Source organism: Suricata suricatta, chromosome X, assembly GCF_006229205.1.
Source record: "Suricata suricatta isolate VVHF042 chromosome X, meerkat_22Aug2017_6uvM2_HiC, whole genome shotgun sequence".
NCBI classification, from domain to species: Eukaryota; Metazoa; Chordata; class Mammalia; order Carnivora; family Herpestidae; genus Suricata; species Suricata suricatta.
Window position 1 is genome coordinate 79,380,643 of NC_043717.1, and position 14,649 is coordinate 79,395,291.

Consider the following 14,649-nt stretch of genomic DNA (forward strand, 5'->3'; position numbering starts at 1 on the left):
CCACCTTCAAAAACCTTAAAGATTTAAGGGTCAAAACTGTTTAGAGGGGAAAATGATCAGAGAAACAAAGACAAGAGAAATGTAGCTGAAATTAAATCTCCATAGAGTTTGCGGCCTACTGATAGGTACTTGAAACATGCAGGGTGTGTCCTCCCTCAAGCTACTTATGGCTACCTTACTACATTAATGTTTCTGTTTTATTAAAGACTAAAAGTAACCTTATCTTAACATTAGATAGCCCCTCAAGGTACTGGAAGCCTTGCTTTCAAATTGCTTAGGGTTTGAAATCTCTAATCCCTAACCCCATTAAGTTTAAAGTATATAATCAGTCACTTCTTGCAACCCCTGTGCAGCTCTTTCTGCCCAGGGGTCAGGTTTAATAAAATTACCTTTTTCTACCAAAGACATCTCAAGAATTCTTTCTGTAGCCTTTTGCACAAGAACCCCATCAAAAGCAACCCAAGGTGACCCTGGAACAAAATTGCTACAATCACCATGTGCTGGGAGGGAAGGCCGGCCCTCCCCCGCGCTTCCCCATTGCATTCCAGACTACAATGGGTGCCCACATATGGACCGAGTTTGCCTTGCTGAGAAGGCCGTGAAGAACCCACCATTTTTCACCCATGGAAAATGCCGGAAAACTTTTACAAGGTGAAATGACCCAATCCTTAAGGGACTGAGCCATCCGGGCGCCCCTACCTTTGTCATTTTAAAAATATGTGTGAAGGGCACATGGATGGCTCAGGTGGTTAAAGGTCCAACTCTTGGTTTTGGCTTAGGTCATGATCTCACAGTTTGTGGATTGGAACCCCGAGTTGGGCTCTGCACTGACAGCATGGAGCCTGCTTAGGATATTCTCTCTCCCTCTCTCTCTTTGCCCCTCCCCTGCTTGCTCTCTCTGTCTCTCTCTCTCTCAAAAAAAACTTTTTTTAAGTGAGTGATAATATTCTTTTAGAAAATCAGAAACACTGATTTATTTTTAAATGCCCACTTGTCCTATTAAGTCTTTTCCACAAAAGCCTTTCTACACCCTTTTTTTAATTTATTTATTTTGAGAGAGGGAGAGAAAGCACATGTACACACACGAGAGAGAGATACAGAGGCAGAGAGACAAAGAGAGAGAATACCAAGCAGGCTTCATGCTGTCAGCACAGAGCCCATCACAGAGCTAGATTCCCTGAACCATGAGATCATGACCTGAGCAGGAAACAAGAGTTGGACAGTTGGGCATTTAACCAATGGAGCCACCCAGGAGTCCTAGCCCTTCCACATCTTTAAAAAAAATAGACATGTTGAGATATAATACACATACCGTACAATTCATTCATTTAAAGTGTATATTATATCAATTATTGAAAGTGTGGTATTGAATCCTGCAACTATTATTGTTGAATTTTCTATTTCTCACTTGAGTTTTGTCAGTTTTTGTTTCAAGTATTTGGGGGCTCTGTTGTTAAATGCATGTGTGTTTCTTTCTCTCTCTCTCTTTTTTAATGTTTATTTATTTATTTTGAGAAAGAAAGTCAGAGCATGAGCAGGGGAGGGGCTCAGGGAGGAAGAGAGAGAATCTCAAGCAGGGTGCATGCTGTCAGCACGGAACCCGATGTGGGGCCAGAACTCACGAACTGTGCGAGATCATGACCTGAGCCAAAATCAAGAGTCAGAGGGTTAACCTACTGAGCCACCCAGGCACCCAATGCATGTGTGTTTCTAATTGTTTCTTTACATGTTTATACCAAAAAAGAAAATTGTTATCCCATCCTCTGTGATTTCACAGCACATTGCTCATTAGTCTATGATATAATTTTTCACAATTCACCATCATATTTATGATATCGTACCTGTCTCTCTCCCTACTGTGTCTCAGCTCTCTTTGCACGATAGAATCTAATCAAGTACATGGGAGATAATAATAATCAGCAAATGTTAAATGAATAAATGAATGAATCCCTTGTTTTGTATTTAGCCTCAAAGACATTCCTGCCATCCTTAATATTTTGAGTTCAAGATAGTGATACACAACATTCTCAATCGCAATTCCAAAAAAGTGCAACTGACATTTGAAAATGTCAAATGGAATTTGGATAAAATCCCCCCACCAATTTCCTTTGCAAATTTCATTATATGTTATATTTAATTCAGTTGTGTGAAAAAATTAGCACAGCTGCAAAGGTTGAGTTCTATTCTTTTGTAACTTCTACTTTTATACATTTATAACAGTTTTATAGAAATTATTTCCTTCCTATTGTACTTTAGAGTTTAAATTCCCCTACCACTAATGCCCTCATGCCCTCAGTGGAATGTAAGAAAAAATAAAAAACGGTAACAGAAAAAAAAAAAACTGAAGTCTAGGATACTAAATGTTTTCCTGATTTATGTCTATTCTATTTGCTATCTACCATTAACCAAGCCTGTAATCTAGAATTGCAATGTGACAGGAAATAACATTATTTACTCTCTACAAAAATACTCTCTGTGCAATTTTGAAAAATATGAACACAAGCTCTGATAATATGTCAGATTTTACTGTAAAAATTTGATTATTTTCTTTAAAAGCTAAGTGACCCTCTCCTTACATGATTGTATTCTCATACTGCTAAATATTTAGGAATGTATTTGGCTACACAGCAAAAAAGAGTACTTAAGAGAAAGTGTTCTTAAAATAATCTAACAGTATAATTAGTAATCGTGTTAGAAATATTAAGCTTTAGGGGTCATGAGTGGCTCAGTTGGTTGATTCTTCCACTCTTAATTTCTACTTGGGTCATGACTCCGGGGTTGTGAGATCAAGCCCTGCATCAGGCTTGGTGCTGAGTGGAGCCTCCTTGGGATTCTCTCTCTCTCTTTCTTTCTTTCTTTCTTTCTCTCTCCCCCTTTGCCCCTCTCTTCCCGTTCTAAAAATAATAATAAAATACAAATAAATTTAAAAAAAGAAATATTAACCTTTAATGAAAGTCTCTGTAGAGGGGTGCCTGGCTGACTCAGTGGGTTGAGTGTGACTCTTGAGCTCAGTGTTGTGAGTTCAAACCCCACCTTGAGTGTAGAGCTCAGTTTAAAAAAAAAAAAAGAGGGGGTGCCTGGGTGGCTCAGGTCATGATTTCACGGTTCGTGGGTTTGAGCCCCGCATCAGGCTCTGTGTTGACAGCTAGATCAGTGCCTGGAGCCTGCTTCGGATTCTGTGTCTCCCTCTCTCTCTGGCCCTCCCCTGCTCACACCGTCTGTCTCTGTCTCTCAAAAATAAATAAAAAACATTAAAAAAAGTAAAAAAAATTTTAAAAAAGAATAAACAATAATAATTTAAAAAGGGGCACCTGGGTGGTTCAGTCCATTAAGCATCTGACTTGTGGTTTCAGCTCAGTTCTTGATCTCATGGTTTGTGGGATGGAACCCTGTATCAGGCTCTGTGCTGACAGCACAGAGCCTGCTTGGGATTCCCTCTCTCCCTCACTCTCTGCCCTCCCCTTGTTCATGCTGTCTCCCTCCACCTCAATATAAATAAATAAAAAATTAAAAAATGTAAAAAAAAAGAAAGTCTTGTCAGAAACCTTACACTTGAAACATGATAAAATATAATAAGTATATAATACAATAATTTTATATATAACTATATAAAACAAACATGAGTATATAAGAAAATTATATATAGCTATATATAATAATCTTATGTACCTAATAATTATGTAGGTAACTGTATATGTTTTATATATATATACATATGACTATTGTCAGCGAAAACAAATTTCTCTGCCCTTTGAGGTCCTTGTAACTAGACTAAGAATTAAATTGACATGAGACAGATTAACAGGAGAAAATCAGAGTTCGTTTTGTATGTACAGGAAATCCATCCAAACACGAATTGCCAAGGACAAGTCAGGCAACATGAGACTTACGGGACACCTTGAGCTAAGGTGAGGGTTAGGGGTCTAGAGGTAAAATGGGGGGGGGGGTGGGGGGGGAAGAAGAAGACTGGAAGTGGAGAGGTTTGGAAAACAAAGGGTGTTCTTTTATGCAGATAAGTTTCATAGGTAAAGAGGAATCTCTTTTAATAGCTCTCTTTCTGGTACAGGCTCTCCCTTTCAATGTAAATTTAGGCAGTTGAGGGGGTGGTAAAGAGCTTTTCCTGAATCTGCTGGGTTTTGATTGCTTTTAACTCAAAATAATCTTCATTTCGAAGTACTCCATCTTGGGGCAGCCTGAACTTGGTCCCTATAATACATATATTCATGTATACATATATGTATATACACAAATATTTTTTTAACCATGTAACTTTTAGCTACATAAAATTTTTTACACAGAAAGTATAGCTAGGGGTACCTGGGCGGCTCAATCAGTAAAGCCTTCGACTCTTGATTTTGGCTCATGGTCCTAAGAGCAAACCCTGAGTTGGCTCTATGCTCAGCATGGAGCCTGCTTGAGATTCTCTCTCTCTCTCTCTCTCTCTCTCTCTCTCTCTCTCTCTCTCTCTCTCTTCCCCTTCCCCACTGGCATATGTGCACACACAAGCTCTCTCTCTCTCTCTCTCTCTCTCAAAATAAATAAAGATTAAAAAAAAGGAAGTTTAGCTGGCGGAAATTAGAGTTAACTTGTGAAAATTTGGTTATTTTTCTTCTCTTTTCTTTCCTTTTTCTTTCCTTTTTAGTGTCTAAAGTATGTGAATGAAACTGATCATTTAAATAAACAATATTTTTAAGATTTTATTTTTTGATTAATCTCTACAGCCATGGTGGGGCTCAAGGGCACGACCTGAAGATCAAAAGTTGCGTGCTCTACCAGGTGCCCCAAATGATTTTTTAAACTTTGTTTTTTTTAAAGAAGAAACTTAAGCTTGCATTAAATATTGCTGGAACATATATCTAGTTACTCAAAGATCAACTAATTACCTGCCAAACAACAAATTACACTATGTTCAAAAAGACATAACCCGGTGGTAAAAAAGGGATTGACAGAGGACCACCTACATCGTGTCCTCAAACTTTCTAATTAAGTTCTTCTTTCCAGCTTGTCTCTACCACAGGCAAAAGACCCTGTGTGCAGAGGACCCCTGATGGGAACCGAAACTACCCCTTCCAGCACTGCGGACTGCCCTGAGCCAGCAGAACGCCGTTCATGATTGTCCCCGAGACAATGATTGATCCGGCCTTACTGCCCACCTGCCTGTACCCACCAACCTTGTCCCCCATTTTCTTTATATAAACCTAGAAGTATTTTCAGCACTTAGGAGACAGTCTTGGAGTGGATAGTCCACCGTTTGCCTGGTGTTGGCCTCACTGAAGTAAATTCCTTTCTGGTTTCACCACCACTCCTCTCTCTGCCTTTGGATTTTATCAGTGGTGAGTGGCCAAAGTCAGTCTGTGTAGGGTCCCCCAAACCAGGTGCTCTTGCATCCCTATGCCCCGGCTACGAGATAACCAATCCAAAATGGAGTCACTGGTGAAACGCCTCATGTCAGCAAACAAGATTTACAGCCTAATCTAATTGCAGTTTCAGCCTCTCTTGAGAATGTAACCCTTTAACCATTCAATCTGGAATTACCTGCTCAGCACTAATGAATAAATGCGCCTGATAGAAACCTTCCATCCCTCTGTGGAAGACAACCTTGCCTGAAACGATGCATTCTTTGCTAATAGCTGCCATTTATTTCCCCCTTTCTGCCTTTAAAAACCTTTCTTTTTCTACAGCTTTTCAGAGCTCCTTTCTATTTGTTAGATGAGATACTGCCTGATTCATGAATTGTTGAATAAACCAATTTTATCTTTAAATTTACTTACTTGAGTTTTGTTCGTTAACAGATTTGGTGGTGGCCAGGGCTGAAGGAGACTTCCAACAACTTCAGAGACAATGAGAGTCATAGGTATGATACCTGAAAATCGTTCTGAGTTTTTTTCTTGCTATTTCTGAGGGTCATTGGTGAGTTCTTCTTAGTTCTGTTCTCTCTGCATGGAGCTCCCGATCTAAGTGACCTTCCACAGTTCCCTCATTTGTTTAGAATCCCTCTCTGAACTCTCTCCCTAATCTCCCAAACTTCAGGCTGGAAACTGATTGTGGTTACCAGATTGGGTCTGGAGCTGAACCAGGCCAACTAAAAATCTGGATTTAGTCCAAGATCAGACTGGTCCAACGTAAAAACCAGATTGGGTTTGGAACTAGACTGAGTTCAACTTAAACTGGACAGGGTACAGGGAGAGGCCTTGTTTTAAGGACTATTGCTAATGGGAATCTTGGAGGCCAAAAAAAAAAAAAAGAGCTACAAAATTGGAAAGCACGGGTGAAGCACTTAGAAGATGACAGAATGCCTGCCGCCTAACTCAGACTCCCAGGTTAGATAAGTCGGTTACAAAGCAGGTTAGATGGGCACTAGTTCACCCACCAACTTTAAGAGAATTTTCGTGCAACGAGGTACGTCGTAAAATTCCACATAATTCCCAACCCAGTGGCACATCCCTCTTAGGGTATTAGATTGGCTCTAAGAGACCCAAAACCTTAGCCAAAAAAGAATAAGATCATTAAAATCAAAACAGTTAAGGACACCACTTCCAGCATACCTCCTGAGGGCTATCTGTGTCATCCTTAGACATAAGGTATATCTGAGACTATGGTTCCAGAAGCTTTAGATAACTACAAAGATGGCAAAGTCTTGCTAAGTATTTGTGTCCTGAGAACTGGACTTGGCAACTGTGAGGCTGAGGGCTCTAAAATATGGCTAGACAGAAATGTGGGCTGTACGCTATCTGTAGCTAGGTATGGATGGACCAAGGTGGGCTAAATTCCCCTTGTGGCTAGGTTCCTACCTACCTGCTTCCAGGCATTAGGGGGAATTACGGTGAATTTTTTTTTTAATTTTTAATGTTTATTTATTTTTGTTTTTTTTTAATTTTATAATGTTTATTTATTATTGAGAGAGAGACAGACAGAGAGAGTGCAAGTGTGGGAGGGACAGAGAGAGACAGAGACAAAGAATCGGAAGCAGGCTCCAGGCTCTGAGCTATCAGCACAGAGCCCAACATGGGGCTCAAACTCACGAACCATGAGATCATGACCTGAGCCAAACTCAGACACTTAACTGACTGAGTCACCCAGGGGCCCCTTAACTCACTTCACTTTTCAAAGTGTACTTAAACGAAAGGGTTTCCAAATCAAACAAACGGAATGGGAAACCTATTTTAATTGGCAGGCAGAAGCCTCCAAAGTGCTTAAAAACTCCAAAATAGTTCCAATGAAAGGCTTGTGAAAGCCTAATGGAAACATTAAAATATAAGAGATACCTGAAACTAGACTGATATAAATCCTACTGCTTCCCTCTATATTCCTTTACTTGAGTACTTATTCTAGTAATCCTCTGTCTACATAGTTTTTTTCACTCTGAAAAGGCTATTAACCAATGTTACCTTTTAAAATAAGACTATCTTGGGCATCTGGGGGGCTCAGTCAGTTAAGCCTTCGACTTCAGCTCAGGTCATGCATGATCTCACAGTTCATAGGTTTGAGTCCCACGTCAGGCTCTGTACTGACAGCTCAGAGCCTGGAGTCTACTTAGGATTCTGTCTCCCTCTCTCTCTGCCCCTCCCCTGCTCACACTCTGTCTCTCTCAAAAATAAATAAACATAAAAAAATGTTTTTAAATAAGACCACCCGAAGCTACCTACAGGTGATCCTCTGGCTAGCTTTCACTCCTTGGTCAAAGGCCAAACTAAGGGTGATAGTTTAAAAATTTCCTAAACCCATAGAGAAGCATCAAAAATTTTTTCTAAATGTATCATCTTCCAAGACTAATAGGTTGATAAAAAGGCAGAGGTTAGGATGAGAGGCCACTGGTCTAAGCACTATGAGCCCTAAGTGAGCACTTCCTTTGCTCTTTATGAAAAGACTTTGGGACAAGACTAGAAACAAAATCCACCAAATTAGGGCCTTATAAATAATCCCATATGCACCCTTCAAGAAGGGACTTCATATGGGCCCCTTCTAGAGTTGATGAGACTGAGGAATTTTTTAATAAAATGCTACATTATTCCCTTAAACTACGAAGGGGAAACTAAAAATTCATGAAAAACCTTGGTGAATGTTAGTAGATACTTGAGTTACACACTAAACCCCACTTGGCCTATAGATGGGACCCTGGGGAAGCTAATTAAAGCCGGCTAAGAGTGAGACTTCTTACCAGACTTGGCTTCCAGATCTTGATCAGTAGTACCCAGTAGAGAAAGGAAAACAAAATAGCTTTTGCATCTTCTTTCTAATGTCGGAGTCTAGGCGTTGTGAAATACTCCCAGAAATATTTACTGTTCATCCCAGTTGAAAACTGATGAGATATTTAAAGAGATTTTTTTTTTAGCGCTTGGCTAAATTAGAAGCTGATACTCAGAACCTGATAGAATTTTTTTTTAATTAGGCCCTCTCCCCTATACTGAAATAAAACTATGTACCCGGAGGAAAAGTAAAGCTTTCTAGAGCCTTTGTGGAAGGATTCCTAGAGCTCTTAAAAATAGGAAAACTAACCCAAATGTTTTGTTTGGGTTTCTTTTCAAGTGCACATGACCTAAGACAATCTTCAGTGAATAAAAGCTAGTTTAAATTGTTGTTTTAAATAAAATAGACATGTCTGTAGAGTTATCAACATTGAATGAATGTAATATAGACATGCAACTTTTATTCTACCTGCCTTTACTAACCAATTGCGTACAAATTTGTCAGCCAGAAGAACAGTGTGGAATAATGAATGGCTTTGTCTAAGGTGTAATAACACTTTCATAATTAATCTAAACATAGTTATCAAGAAAAACGCTTTTAACAGATGTAAATGGGATAAGAGTTTCTAGGTGAACTTTCCAACAAATAGTCCCCAAAATCTTTTGGTTACTCAAAAAATTAAAGTTTGGGCAAGTTAAGTTAAATGACGAGTTAGAACAAATTTATTAAATATCTTGGTCATCTCCAAATAAAATGAAATATTGAAATATTACTAAAAATTGATTAATCCACTTTTGGCTTCCTTTACAGAGGAACTAATGATATTTGGGTCCAGTAAACATGTTTTGTGCCATACTGAAAAATTTACTATAGGAAAGCATATGTTTATAGAAATTACAAAGAGTATTTCTGTATTTGCCAAGCCACAGAATGCTAGTGTTAAGAGATAGTCCACAATTGTTCACATCTTAATTTTGAGTAGAAAAGAAGGCTTTTAAGGATTAAAACATTCTAGTATCTGTAATTTAAAGTATTTAATGCAGTTTAATTTACATGTATCTAAAATATATTTACATATAAATATAAATCAAAGCTACTAGAAATTATAGGGGAAGCATTTCTGTATGCAAGGAAAAGTATGAGATGCATTTTGTTGAAGGAAAAGAAATTAATTTTGTCCTTAAGTGAAGTTGGCTATTTCAGAATGGGAAAGAGTAAAAACAGTACAAAATCTGAATGTAAAAAAGAAATTCATACAGGGACATCTGGCTGGCTCAGTGGGTAAAGCATCTAACTGTCTCGGGGTCATGAGGTTTTTATAAAAATTTTTAAATGTTTTTTTAATTTATTTTTGAGAGACAGAAAGAGACAGCACGAGCAGGGGAGGGTCAGAGAGAGAGGAAGGTGCAGAATCTGAAGCAGGCTCCAGGCCCTGAGCTGTTTGCATAGAGCCCGACACAGGGCTCGAACCCACAAACTGTGAGATCATGACCTGAGCCGAAGTCAGACGCTCAACCCACTGAGCCATCCAGGTGCCCTATGGGGTCATGTGTATGTCCTCATGTTGGGTATAGAGATTACTAAAGAATAAAAAAAAAGGAAAATATATACATATAAGATAAAAAGTTTTACATAGCAGCAGAAACCATCAACAAAATAAAAAGGAAACTTACGGAATGGGAGGAGATATTTGCAAATGATATATCCAATAAGCACTTAATATCCAAAATATATAAATAACTCCTACAACTGAACACCAGGAAAACAAATAATCTGGTTAAAAAATAAGCAGAGGACCTGATTTTTCTCCAAAGAAGATATTTTTCCAAAGAAAACATCCAGATGTCCAACAGACACATGAAAAGATGCTCCACCTCAGTAATTATCAGGAAAATGCAAGTCAAAATCACCATGGGGTATCACCTCACACCAGTGAGAATGGCTAAAATCAAAAACATAAGAAACATGTGTTGGCAAGGATGTGGAGAAAAGGGACCCTTCATGCACTATTGGTAGGAATGGAAATTGGTACAACCACTATGGAAAACAGTTTTTAAAAAATTAAAAGCCGGAATTCCACTTCTGATTATCTACCCAAAGAAAATGAAAGTGGACACTATCTATATCTATATCATCTCTCTCTCTCTCTCTCTCTCTCTCTCTCTCTCTCTCTATCTATCTATCTATCTGCAATGGAATATTACTCAATCATAAAAAGGAATGAGAGCTTGTCCCTTGTAACAATATGGATGGAACTAGAGGGCGTTATGTTAAATAAACTAAGTCAGAAACCAAAAGCCAAATACCATGTGATTTCACTCATAAATGGAATTTAAGAAACAAAAATATCAAAGAATAGAAAAGAGACAAACCAAAAACCAGACTCTTTAAAAAATATTTTTTTGATAACTTATATTTATTATTGAGAATCAGAGAGAGACAGAGCATGAGCAGAGGAGGGGCAGAGAGAGGGAGAGATACAGACTCCAAAACAGGCTCCAGGTTCTGAGCTGTCAGCACAGAGCCCGATGTGGGGCTCGAGCCCACGAACTGCAAGGTCATGGCCCCCGTCAGGCTCAGATTCTGTGTCTCCTTCTCTCTCTGCCTTTCTCCTACTTACTCTCTGTCCCTCTGTCTCTCAAAAATAAATAAACATTAAAAACATTTAAAAAAGAGAAACATTGGTTATATTACCAAGGGGTTGCCTGAAATGTCATAGTTTTATTGAAATGTCATGTTCGACAGAGATGTGTGCAGACTCAAAAATGACTAGAGGGTTTTAGAAAAACTAGGGTTGACTTTATGAAGCCAATACAGCCTTTGGAAAAACCAGCCTGGTACGTTGTTTATGAGGTTTCAGCAAAACAGACTTCAAAAGAACTTACAGGGTCAATCACTATTCTTGCTGCACTTATATAAATAATCATTGCATATTTAGGGCCAACACATTGTCTTTGGTGAAAAAAAGGGCGGGTAATTATATTAAGAAGAATGATGTTAGCACCTTTTTTAATATGAGATTCTAATCCTATTAATTGCCTTAAGGTTTGGTTATATCTCTATAACTGAACTGGGTCCTGAATTCTTCTGGTTTCCTCAAATATCTGGCTATAACTTTTCAAATGAACATTTCCAAGTGTTTCCCATCCTTCAAGTTTGGGAATCACTCAGAACAAAGGCTGCCCTTGAATCTCCTTGGAAAGGACTAGACCAGGTCTTCCTCACTAACCTAGAGATGGCAGCTGAATTTCAGGGACTTGAACCTCGGGTATGTACTTTTTTTTATGGTTTTTTAAATTTATTTTTGAGAGACAGAGACAGAGAGTGTGCGAGCAGGGGAGGGTCAGAGAGAGAAGGAGACACAGAATCTGGAGAGGGAGACACAGAATCGGAAGCAGGCTCCAGGCTCTGAGCTGTCAGCACAGAGCCTGATGAAGGGCTCAAACTCACAACCATGAGATCATGACCTGAGCCGAAGCCGGACGCTTAACCTACTGAGTCACCCAGGCGCCTCGAACCTCAGATATGTATTTCACAGCTAAAGGAGTCTGCACCTGGAGACTTCACACAGCTGGAGACGTCAAAATCAAACTGGCTAGCAAATACAGTAGCTGACATTAAGTCAGGCTGCTCCTCCCAAGACCCTAGATGAAGACTTCATACTTGAACTAAACATGAAACCATTTCTGTTCTCTCTTTCTTTCCTTTAGAGTGTTATTGGCCTGAAAAGAGAATGCCATCATCTGTAGCAGCCAGGCAGTTGCTAAGGAGGATACTTCAACCTCCGAACAACTGTTGGGCGTGCACAATGCTTCTGCATCAGTTTCTCTAGAACAGACTCAGCCCCCTCACTCTCGCGTCACACTGTTTAACCTGAGGATCTATTCCCCCATCTCTAATTAACACCTCCAAACACAGAGAACCTTGAGTCCAGGTTCTATACAGAGAAAGGAAAACAAAGCAAAGGTAATCAGAGTAAAACCACCTGGGGGTGCCTGGGTGGCTCAGTCAGTTAAGCGGTTAAGTGATCTTGGCTCAGGTCATGAGCTCGGGGTTCATGAGGTTGAGCCCCGAATCGAGCTCTCTGCTGTCAGCACAGATCCCACTTTGGATCCTTTGTCCCTGTCTCCCTCTGCCACTCCCCAACTCATTCTCTCTCTCAAAAATAAACATGAAAAAAAGAGAGAGAATAAAACCACTTGTGTGGTCTATAGACCCTTACATTTTACATACTCCCACGACTGTACCAGAGGCTGATTGAAAATTAGCTCCCTCTGGCGGGTCCCAACTTCCCTGCTTGGGAGTAAGCGTAAATAAGGCTGTGATCAGGAATGTCTCCTTAATTCTTGCAAACATTACAAAATCTGTTGCTAATGCAATAGCCATCTGACAAAAATCCTTAGACCTTCCGGCCAAAATTGTTCCTGCCGGTAGGGTTAGCCCTTGATTATGTTTTAGGTGCACAAGTAGGTGTTTGTGCTGGGGCCGATACCACCTCTTGCACCTGGATGAACACTTCTGGGGAAGTTAAAACTCAATTACATAAGCTCACTGAGCAAGCCACGTGGCTTAAAAAGGGGACTCCTTCGATGGGGTTTATCTTTGACTTGTTTGATTTTCATTGGTTTGGGTCTTGGAGACCATGGCTTTGATGTGCACTCCAGACATGGGTAATTATCTCACTTGTAATAATTATTGTCATCTCCTTAATGTGCCGTATTCTCTCAACATTTAAATGCATGTTCACAGCTGCTATCCAGCAAAAAAAAAAAAAAAGAAAGAAAGAAAGAAAGAGAAGAAAAGAAATGACTTCCCTAAAACTGGAATGCCAGAAAAAGAATGAAGAAAATGACCAACTAAAAAATTGCGAGCCTGAAGTCGTGACATGTGAATATCACAGAGTCAGCAAAATCGTCATGACCTATGAGTACCACACACAAAGAATCAACAAAAACTGGGAGAACTTGAGAGGTGGCTGGAAGTGGCACCTACAGTGTGGTCACATCTCTCAGCTTAGCTAAGAGTTTGATCAAAGGGGCTGGAGATTGTTAAAAAAGAGACATCCAGCCCAAAACTGAGTCACTTACGCTAACTCCCACATCACCAAACTGAGACTTACTACCTAATCTAACAGCCGTTTCGGCCTTTCTTTTTTAAAATTTTATTTATTTACTTTGAGAGAGGGAGAGAGTGAGCAAGGGAGAGACAGAAAAAGAGGGTGAGAGAGAATGAATCCCAAGCAGGCTCCTCTCTGTTAGCACAGAGCCCGACGCTGAGCTCCATCTCATGAGCCATGAAATCATGCATGACCTGGGTTCAGATCAAGAGTTGGACACTTACTCGATTAGCCCACTGAGCCACCCAGGCACCCCATGTGCGAATGTAACTTATTTAACACAAGTAATAGGCATCATTGCATTCTCAAAATTATCCGTTAAGAACATTATAACAGGGGTGCCTGCCTGCCTGGGTTAGGAGAGCATGCAACTCTTGATCTCAGGACTGTGAGTTCATGCCTTACATTGGGCATCGAGATTACCTGATAAGAAAGTCTTAAAAATAAAACATTATAGCAGAGCTCTTTCCCTAAAGCCCTTAACTTTTAAATCAAAATAATTTGTGGGGCAGCTGGCTGGCTCAGTTGGTTTAGCATCAGAATGTTTTTTTTTAATTTTTAAAATAATTTTTCATTTTTGAGAGACAGAGAGAGAGACAGAGTGTGAATGAGGGAGGGTCAGAGAGAGAGGGAGACACAGAATCGGAAGCAGGTTCCAGGCTCTGAGCTGTCAGCACAGAGCCCCATTGCGGGATTTGAATGCACAAACCGTGAGATTGTGACTTAAGCCAAAGTCAGGCACTTAACTGACTGAGCCTCTGAGGCACCCCAATTTAGCATCAGAATCTTGATCTCTACTCAGGTCATGATCTTACAATTTGTGAGTTCAGCCCCACTTTGGGTTTTGCCTTGATATCACGGAGCCTGCTTGGGATACTCTGCCTCCCTCTCTCTCTCTGACCCTCCCCCCACAAAGAAATAAATGAATTTTAAAAATAAATAAATTAATTAAGATAATTTCTGGTACTCTGCCAGAAAAATTTGCCTAAGAAAGAATAGTTAAGTATATGTATGTAAATTCATACCTAATTTTGTGCTAAAATTTCATAGTGCTTAATCTCCATTCTAGGGACATAAAATCTATGTTGCTCTCACTTCTCTAGGTGGGAATGATTACTTTTTCTTTTATTATCACTTCTGCCTATTATTTTAAAACCCTGAGAGACTGATAATGGTCTCTAAATCAAATGACTGCAATAATTGGCCAAATAAGTCACCATATGTTTGTTTTTCCAATAGCCTCAGACGTAGAAGGAACCTCAGAGATCAGTGAATGTAGTCCACTGAAGTAGTCAGTAATTTAGCTTCTGCTTCAATGGTTCCAGTGTCGGTACCTCAATTCAAGG